The sequence below is a fragment of the Xenopus laevis genome, chromosome 5S, assembly GCF_017654675.1.
Source record: "Xenopus laevis strain J_2021 chromosome 5S, Xenopus_laevis_v10.1, whole genome shotgun sequence".
NCBI classification, from domain to species: domain Eukaryota; kingdom Metazoa; phylum Chordata; class Amphibia; order Anura; family Pipidae; genus Xenopus; species Xenopus laevis.
Window position 1 is genome coordinate 93960220 of NC_054380.1, and position 8425 is coordinate 93968644.

At 42.5% G+C, this 8425-nt stretch overlaps 1 long non-coding RNA gene across 1 annotated transcript; it reads right to left on the bottom strand.

Annotated features, from left to right (window-relative positions):
* Positions 1–1376: 1376 nt before the first annotated feature.
* On the bottom strand, positions 1377–6289 carry LOC121394079. The gene is made up of 4 exons (XR_005961494.1): positions 6016–6289; positions 3257–3298; positions 1517–1586; positions 1377–1404 (listed from the first exon to the last, which is right to left on the bottom strand). It is a non-coding gene; the product is annotated as an uncharacterized LOC121394079 (long non-coding RNA).
* Between the last annotated feature and the right edge of the window lie 2136 nt (positions 6290–8425).

The following is an 8425-nucleotide window of genomic DNA, read 5'->3' on the forward strand; positions in this document are numbered from 1 at the left end:
AAGTTATAAAAAGCTATTGATGGTCAGGTCCCCCTTATAAGTTAAAAAAAAAAAAACGGCGCCAGGGCTCCCCATAAAAGTTTTTTTTAAAACTTGCAAGGGCCCCCCTTACAATTTAAAAAAAACATTGGTGGCAGGGGCCTATAGAATATTAAAATAATACATTGGTGGCCAGGGGATTAACAAAAAATAAAAACACGGAATTGAACTCATGGCTTCAGAAATTCAATTTCGCCTTCTTTCATGGCTTCGGGTCTTTCCGCCTCTTCAGGAGTTCAGCTTCGGCTATTTTCGGGACTTCAGCTTTCGGCACTTCCGCGCATTTCGGCTGTTCAGGACTTTGCATTATGGCCGCACGGCTTTAGGCGCTGTCAAGGGCGGCGCGCCGCTCTCAAAAGTGTAGCACTGCCAGGCCCCCCTTCAGGCCTGGGACACTTGTCCCCCCAGTCCCCCCCTGATGGCGGCCCTGATTATGCCTGTATATGTGGTGCTAAAAGTACTTTATACGCTGAGGAAGTGATGGTGTTGGATTCCCTGCCGGGTGATGTTGTGGTATTGTATTTATGACCATTATTATGCCTTTTCTCATCATAGGGAGAAAAAGACCAATCAAAGTTAATTATCTAGTGGTTGAATATCCAAGAAAAGCATCAGAGACAGTGATCAGGAACTTACATTCTGCAGCCGCAGATACTCCAGATGCTGCCTCCATATTTGCTGCTCTGTTGGTGTCTCCTGTGGAAGAAGAGAGTCAATGTTAAGCACTGCTTTGCACCAATGCATTTATTGTGCCCATGTGGGCCCCTTGAACAAAACTCTATGCAGTGTCTATGCATAATGACATTTTTGTTGCTGGTGAAGATGGCACTTAGGTGGGGTGACTTTAGATGCCCCCCAGGGGAGCAGGAGATACAATGAATAATAATGTTCCTAATTATTATAAAGACACACCAGTGAACAATAACCTCTGTTATAATAATAATAATAGTGACACTTACAGGAGACAGCGGACACATCAATGCAGAGGGTGGCATGCTCCCTCTTGAGCTCTTCCTGTAACATAAAGAATTAACAGTGTGAGACAAGGGGCTGGCAAATTAATATAATTTATTTCATATTTATCTAAATGTCTATTCTGCATTACTTACCAGATAGTAAATCATTATCCAGTAATGGATAATGTTCCCATTGATTGTGTGCGGGTCCAAAAAGTAGAGCAGTATAAACTGATCTCTGAAAAAGAAGAAATCCCAGTGTTAATAAAACATTGCTATTTTCCACCCTTACTTCCCTTGCACTTACCCCTGGCGCAATAGCAAATTATTCACAACATTTAATAAGGACCATTTTTGTTTATACTTACAAGATGACGTTGGCTCCCATATTGGACCCGGTAGTGATGTTCTGCAAAGAAAAAACACATTTCCATTAAACACTGAGCTAAAGGGAAAGGAATTCTCATATAATAAAACTAAAGCTGCAACCTCAGCAACTGATAAATAATATAAGATTTTACCGTAATAAGAGGCGAGGGCCTCAAAATCTGTATCCTCCACCCTGAAATCCTCCAGGACGGAGTACAGTGACTGTAAATGAAAGGGAAAAGCATTAGGGACATAATACTAAATGCGTCTAAATGCTACTCACAGTCAGTCTGGCAGGGCCGGGCCAAGGTATTTTGGCACCCTAGGCAAGGGCTTCAATCAGTGCCCCCACCCGGTCCTGCATTACCATTTCCCACCTTACTATTTCATGTTGCCCCCATTTGTACCTGTGCCAGTCAATCAATCGGATTGCCACCCAAGCCCCCAATCTGTACCTGTGCCAGCATAGCCCAAAATATCCATCATATTGTTACCCCCAATCTGTGTATGTGCCAGCAGCAGCCAAAAATCCACAATACGTCCCCCAAATATGTATTTGTGCCAGCAGGAGCCAAAATATCCACAGTATTGCCTTCAAATATTTACTTGTTGCTGTGCAGGCATAAGCCAAAAATCCATCATATTGCCCCCAAATATGTGCCTGTGCCAGCAGCAGCCAAAAATCTACAAAATTGCCCCAAACATCTGTGTACTGTGCCAACAGCCACCATATTGCCCCATGTACCTGTGCCAGCAGCAGCCAATCCCTCATATTGCCCCAATCTGTACCTGTGCCAGCATCAGCCAAAAAATCCAAAATAATGCCCCATAATATGTAACTTTGCCGGTAGGAGCCAAGAGGGAGGTGGGGAGTACTTCTGCCTGCAGTACGAATAATGGGCAAGAGGGAGTTGGAACAGGCGGTTTATAAAGTTTAAAAACTATTAAAGGCTAAGCATACCAGAGTTAAAATAAAAGAAATTCCCCTTAAAAGTGCGCCCCCCCATGATTGCGCCCTAGGCATGCGCCTACTCTGCCTACCCCTAGTTCCGGGACTGCAGTCTGGCTTTGAGGAGAATAGAGACAGAAAAGGGTTTCTATGGTACATACAGTGTTTTTCTGAAAAAGAAAATAAACGTAGTAATTCGATTCCCTCAATATCGGCTCCCACCTATGTCGAAAAGGAAGCAGTGCAGACAGACAGCTGCTTAAGGGTTAGGGCACACGGGCAGATTCAGGGAGATTTAGTAGCGTTGCTTCGTTTTCCGAATTCGCCCGTAGTTTCCTCGTGAGGCAACTTCAGGCGACTTCGGAAAACAAATCGGCGCGAGTGGCATGCCGCAGGCGGTTTTTAATTTTAGCAGGCAGAAGGCGGGGGAAGCAGTTCGGGGAGATTAGTCGCCCCAAAGAAGAGGCGATTACCGTATATACTCGAGTATAAGCCGAGTTTTTCAGCCCCCAAAATATGCTGAAAAACTCTACCTCGGCTTATACTCGGGTCAAGCGCAAAAACGGTCGCCGGCGCCTAAGAATATTCACCGGCGCCTTAGAATAGTAGCCGGCGCCTAAGAATATTCGCCGGCGCCTTAGAATAGTAGCCGGCGCCTAAGAATAGTCATCCAAAAACGAGATTGAAACTTACCAGAAGCTGCTGCATTTCTCACCCTCGGCTTATACTCGAGTCAATAAGCTTTCCCAGTTTTTGGAGGTAAAATTAGGTACCTCGGCTTATACTCGGGACGGCTTATACTCGAGTATATACGGTAGTCGCCAGGCGACTAAATCTCCCCAAATCTGCCCGTGTGCCCCAACCCTAAGGAGAGGTTATATAAAAGAGTGAATGGAAACAAAAGTTCAGATGAGAGAGTATTTTTTTTTCACTGAGGCATTACCAGGAGTGATGGAATTCTCTCTGTCTTGTTCATCTTCAAAACCTAAAGATACAAATGGACATAGTCAGACAAAATGAAGTCACAGTTAAAGAGGCTGTTCACCTTTTCAATTTTTCTAATTTGTCATTTTTGAGTTATTTAGGGGCAAATTCACTAACGAAGCGCCTAACGCTAGCGTTGGGCATTTTCGTTACTTCGCAAATTCACTAACGAACGCTGGCGTAAATTCGCTAGTGTTACTTCGCACCCGCCTGGCGAATTTTTGCTACGGATGTAACTACGCAAATTCACTAACGCGCGCAGTGTACTCAGCGCTACCCTTTTACGCTAGACTTCCTTCGCCACCTCAGACCAGGCGAAGTGCAATAGAGTAGATAGGGATTGCTTGAAAAAAAGTTCAAATTTTTTCTAAGTCCCAAAAAACGCTGGCGTTTTTTCTATATTATGGGTGATAGGCTGAAAAAGATCAAAACATTTTTTGGGGCTCCCCTCCTTCCCCCCTACATTCCTAACTGGCAGATTCAGGGAGATTTAGTAGCGTTGCTTCGTTTCCGAAGTCGGCCCCTAGTTTCCTAGTGAGGCAACTTCGGAAAACATAATCGCGCGAGTGGCCATGCCGCAGCGGTTTTTAATTTTAGAGCAGAGGCAGGGGGAACGCAGTTCGGGGAGATTAGTCGCCCCAAAGAAGAGGCGATTAGTCGCCAGGCGACTAAATCTCCCCAAATTCTGCCCGTGTGCCCCAACCTAGGAGAGGTTATATAAAAGAGTGAATGGAACAAAATTCAGATGAAGAGTATTTCCTTTTTCACTGAGGCATTAACAGAGTGATGAATTCTCTTCTGTCTCGTTCATCTTCAAAACCTAAAGAACAAATGGACATAGTCAGACAAAATGAAGTCACAGTTAAAGAGCTGTTCACCTTTTCAATTTTTCTAATTTGCCATTTATGAGATTATTTAGGGGCAAATTCACTTAAACGAAGCCGCTACGCTAGGCGTTGGAGCATTTTCGTTACTTCGCAAATTCACTAACGACGCTGGCGTAAATTCGCTAGTGTTACTTCGCGCCCTTACGCCTGAGCGAATTTTTTGCTACGGCATGTAACTACGCAAATCACTAAACGCGCGCAGTGTACTGAACGCTACCTTTTACGCTAGACTTCCTTCGCCACCTCAGACCAGGCGAAGCGCAATAGAGTAGATAGGGATTGCTTGAAAAAAAGTTCAAATTTTTTCTAAGTCAAAAAAACGCTGGCGTTTTTTTCTATATTATGGGTGATAGGCTGAAAAAGATTCAAAAAAATTTTTTGGCTCCCCTCCTTCCCCTACATTTCCTAACTCATGGCAACTTAACTATACAGTGGGCACATGTGTAGGGCAAAGAAAAAAATTTTTTTGATGTTTTGAAGGTTCCCAGGCATTTGTAGTGATTGTACGTATTCCTCCATTGAAATTTGAATTTGGTGCCGTATGCAAATTAGGCATCGCTAGCGTAACTTCGCTTTGCTTAGCGAATCAACGCTAGTGCAACTTCGCAACCTTACGCTACCCCTGTGCGCAACTTCGGATTTTAGTGAATTTGCGGAGCGCTGGCGAAACTACGCCTGGCGAAACTACGCCTGGCGCAAGTGTGGCGAAGTGCGGCGAAGTTGCTCCTGGTCAACTACGAGTGAATTTGCCCCTTAGCTTTTTCTTCAGCAGCTCTACAGTTTGCAATTGCAGTAATATAGTTGCTAGGTCCAAATTACCCCAGCAACCATGCACTGATTTGATAAATAGTACAATAACAATAAATGTGTAGCCTTACAGAGCATTCATTTTTAAATGGGTCAGTGACCCCCATTTGAAAGCTGGGAATATTCAGAAGAATGCAAATAATTCAAAAATTTTAAAAATAAACAATGAAGACCAATGAAAAGTTGCTTAGCCCACTTTAAGGATAAACTCAATTGATAATGGTTAATGAAAGACTAACCAGTATACTTATAGATAAAAATGAGAAAATTCAAGGAAATATGGTAACCGTGTTATCGATATTCCTTCCCAAATACAGAAACCCCTATGATCTTTTTGTAATCACTATATGATAGCAATATATGTTACACTTTATACTTTCTCAGATGTGGAATAACTAATACTTAACAGTTGTATTTCAGGTAATTCCATTCAGCCTATAGAATTATCTTCTATTATGATACTTAAGGGACCTCGTGGAAACCACTGTAGAGCATGCAACGCTCGATACAAATGTTTCATAATACATAATATGCCGTCAAAGTTAATTTCAGTTATTTATTTCTCTTTCTTTAATCAGCAGGTCCATTGGATTAAGAAAGGACCGACTCCATCTCTACTCTTCTCTCTTAACTCCTTTCCTCCAAGTAAATACTTGATGTTATTACATAACTGTTATAACTTCTCATTTTTCTTAAAATGTTAAAACTCAATAAAAACTATTGAAAAGAAAAGTTGCCTCAGAATTTGCCATACTATAACATAATAAAAGTTAACTGAAAGGTGAACCACCCATTTATTTCCTTATCTATATTATCCCATTTGTATGAAACATTGTTCCACTCAATGACAAAAGCCCATTATTAATGCTGTTGATGGCAATGGATTGGCTTCTTATAAATACCATATACAGTAAACATATGGGGCTGATATGGACAAAGCCACGTAGGACTCTAACAAGAGAATTTAGAGCAGACTTGCTGAAGAAGAATTCATGAACTGAATCAATTGTATTTGCAAGATTACCTGTTAAAGGAGCTTTTCAGATCTTGAAAAATGTAGGGGCCGGCTCAAGGCCGGGGTACCCCAAGGGGGTCTCCCTAAGGAGACCCTGGCTATCTCTTACACTTGTTCAGACGAGATGGATTTATCTGAACAAAGGAGAAGCCAAAAAATAATAAACCCAGATGTTAAAAGGCAGGTGTAGCACCAAGTCGCAGTCCAAAAAGGCAGGAAAAGCACTGTAGCAATCTGTATAGAAAGAGAATAAAAAGGCAAGTTAATGAATGTAGCACTTAATATTTCCTATATAATACAGAGGGAGGCAGGCAGAGATCTATGTTACCCTAAACTTGAGCTTTGCATCACTTCCAGAAGGTAATGGGCCTCAGTTTATAGAATTAAGCATCGGTGCAGTTGGAATGAGCACACAGTACATTGGTGCCATTCACTCCATGTTTTTTTAAGTAAGGCCCAGTTATGCCCCTTGGGTGACTTGGCTAGAGAAGTACAGAATTCATAGAAAACTCAAAGCAAATACTTCTGATTGATCTACAGAAAGTGACTGGTTTGGTTGATATGGGGAATGACACACATGGCAGTAAATGAAGCTTGTTGTCCCCAGTTCATGGAAAAACTCATTGATCTGTTAGATCTCCAACTATTTCATACACTATTCATAGCAGGAATGCACCCGATCTACCATTTCAACTGAACTTAACTCTGCAACACATGATTAATATCTAGTTGCTAGGCTTCATGGCGTTAGCAACCAGGTGCCTAAATGTAAAAGAGCACTTGCCAATAGCAACAGATCAGCTATTCGCTTTTATTCATCACCACAATTTTTGGACTAAAGTACCTGCCCTATATACCCCCTATCTTTTATAGTTGTTTATAACTGTAGGCAATAAAACATTGTGACCTACCATGTACCCTGTTGCCCCCCTCATTTTGGCATTTGAAGGGAAAGAGCATGCATGAGATTTACAAATAAATGTTATTCTTTAAAAGGAAAAAGAATTGGGAATGATTAAATTTAGTTTTATAAGGTACATAAGAGCAGGGCAGATACCCGGGGTCAGAGGGCAAAACTCTAAGAAACCTGTCGGTACTGGCAGGAAAAAATAAGTATGTTATGGTGAGGTGCAGGGGTCCCAAAATGTTTCCTGTTTATGGGGCACTAGTGGAAAATAAGAGTAGATATGCTGGCAGCCTGCATAACATCCAAATCCTGGGTCTGTGTTACCTAACCAGCACTAAGATTAAAGGCAGCTCCAAAGCCCATTTTAGGGGAAAAATCTCTAAGATCAGTGAGAGAAGCAACACCTGTTAGTCTGGGGAGGTGTCACTTAACTATTTCCCCTATTTTTTCTACTAATATAAGGGATATTTGGCAAAGAATCCCTCAGAGGGAATATACACTTATCACAGTGTTAACCAACGGACAAAACCAACTGTCAAACCCTAGGTATGCTCACCTCCCTTATATGGGATCCTGCTATTTGTCCCCTACTCATTTGCTATCACCCCCCCAACTGTCCAAATGGCACGTGCCTCTGCTGCCAACTGTTGCTGTTGATACTGGGAACAAAAAGTAAGCACCTTATGGTTGGTACAGGGGTCCCCAAATGCTACCTATAGTAGGAAGTGGTCATATTTGCTGGCAGCCCTGCATAACTGACAAATCCTGGGTCTGTATCTCCCAAGCAGCGCTTAGATTAAATGCATCTCCAAAACCAATTTTAGGGGAAAAATCTCCAGATTCACTAAAATCAGTGAGAAAAGCAACACCTGCTAGCCTGGGGGGGCATCACCCAACTTTCCCCTCTTTTTTTTTGCACTAAAATAAGGGTTATTTGCCAAAAACTCTCTCAGAGGGAATATACATTTAACACAGTGCCAACCAACGGACAAAACCAACAGTCTAATCCCTAGGGGTACAGTCACCTCTCTTACAGTATATGGGATCCTGCTATTTGTCCCCCAATCATTTGCTATCACCCCTTAACTGTCCCCATGGCACATGCCTCTGCTGCCCTCCCCTAGTTCCACACTTTGATAAAGGGAGCATGTATTTAGCTACAATGTTGGTAGATAAGAGCAGGGCAGATACCCCAGGGCTGAGGGGCAAAACTCTAAGGAGCCTGTTAATACTGGAACAAAAATTAAGCACCTCATGGTGTAGTACAGGGGTCCCCAAATGCACCAAAATCAGTGAGAAAAGCAACACCCGCTAGTCTGGCGGCATCACCCAATTTCCCCCTATTTTTTGCACTAAAATCAGGGTTATTTGGCAAAAAATCTCTCAGAGGGAAAGTTTACTTACCTCTCACCACAATGCCAACCAACGGACTGAACCAACTGTCGCATCCCCAGGTATGAAGTCACCTCTGTTCCCTGCTCTTAAAGGGGAAGTGTCCCCTGTTGTTGAGTG